This window comes from Oryctolagus cuniculus, chromosome 5 (genome assembly GCF_964237555.1).
Source record: "Oryctolagus cuniculus chromosome 5, mOryCun1.1, whole genome shotgun sequence".
In the NCBI taxonomy this organism is placed as follows: domain Eukaryota; kingdom Metazoa; phylum Chordata; class Mammalia; order Lagomorpha; family Leporidae; genus Oryctolagus; species Oryctolagus cuniculus.
Genome location: NC_091436.1, coordinates 101,337,051 through 101,338,428, shown reverse-complemented (window position 1 = coordinate 101,338,428; position 1,378 = coordinate 101,337,051). Strand labels below are relative to the sequence as shown.

Here is a 1,378-nt window from a genome sequence, read left to right as displayed (position 1 = left end):
TAGGCTACAACAACTCCCACAATGTAGGTTCATAGCAGTTACCACACTTTCATTTCTTGGGTATTTGGTAATCTTTACACATACACACAGACCACATGAGACAGTTCAAAGATAAATGACATTACAAATTATTTAACATTTATTAGTATAACAGTCTATTTATTTTACATTTAGAGTTGACCTCATAAATGAATCCTAGATAGGCCAATTGTAAGGCACATAGCAATATTCCAAACATGTTCCTCATTAGTTGATTTCCAAGGCAGAGAGAGTAAACAGCCTTCTCCCAGCTTTCTTACATTCCACAGCTGAGAGTGTAGGATGTTTACAATGTCTGTCACTCAGTGCTTTCCAGGGCAGGCTTGGTAGCCAACAGCATAAGCTTCAGCAAACTCAGCACCATTTCAAGGTACCTTACTTAGTGTGTTACAGGAAAAAATCAGAAAAGCATACTTGGGTTTAAATCATGGCTCTTCTAGGTCTGGGGCTAGAAAGTTTTGTTGAGGAAGCTGCCTACTCAGTTCTCGTTCCTTTTTATATTCTGTACATCCTAGGATTTTCCCAGCATCTCCAGCTTTGGCCTTGCACACTAATGAATTTGGTTAAGTTTGGATTTTCAACATTCTATGCTTTCTTGAAATGGGCTCCAAAGACTCACCACCACCCTCTTCCTTAAATAGCAGACATTTCCTTACAAACTGTGGGAAGACATGCAATCCAGCTCCTCACTCTCTGAGCTACACAATTTTACTCCAGCTCATTATTGCACACAACAGCAAAAAATGGCTGATCTGTACCTGCAGACAGAAGACCATGCAATCGTTTAATTATGGAAAGTTACTTACCTTAATTGTGGGAAATGTAGTCATAAATTCAATCAACTGAGCAAGAAGAAAATATGTTAGGCTACAAGGTATATGCATAAAATGGTGTATTGCAAATGCTAACAATGCTAAAATTTAAAGAAATCTCATATTTGAAAGGAAATAAATCTGTCCTTAGAGGTATACACATAAATGGAGTTAGATGATTTCTGAAGTTCTCTAAAAATGACTTGCTCAAATGGTTCTTGGACTTTACTCACCAGATTTATCTATGATGCAGAAAATACTTAGGTAAAAAAGAAAGTCATTAATGCTATACATCACAAAACCCTACAGGTTAGGAGACTACTATCCTGTAAATCAAAGTGGCATGTAATTCCAAACTATCATAGGATATCACTCATTCATTCATTTTATTCATCCATTCAGCAAACATCTGTGAGTACCTGCCATAAGCCAGCAATTTTTTAAAAAATTTTTGGGTGATGAGAAATAAATGGTATTATTATTGTCCTTTAGAAAGATACAACCTAATCTGAAAGACAGATGCATAC

General features: G+C 36.4%; 1 non-coding gene across 1 annotated transcript; it reads right to left on the bottom strand.

Annotated features, from left to right (window-relative positions):
* Positions 1-268: 268 nt before the first annotated feature.
* MIR30C-2 (microRNA mir-30c-2) lies at positions 269-330 on the bottom strand. Its single transcript, NR_162486.1, has one exon. It is a non-coding gene; the product is annotated as a microRNA mir-30c-2 (primary transcript).
* Positions 331-1,378: the final 1,048 nt, after the last annotated feature.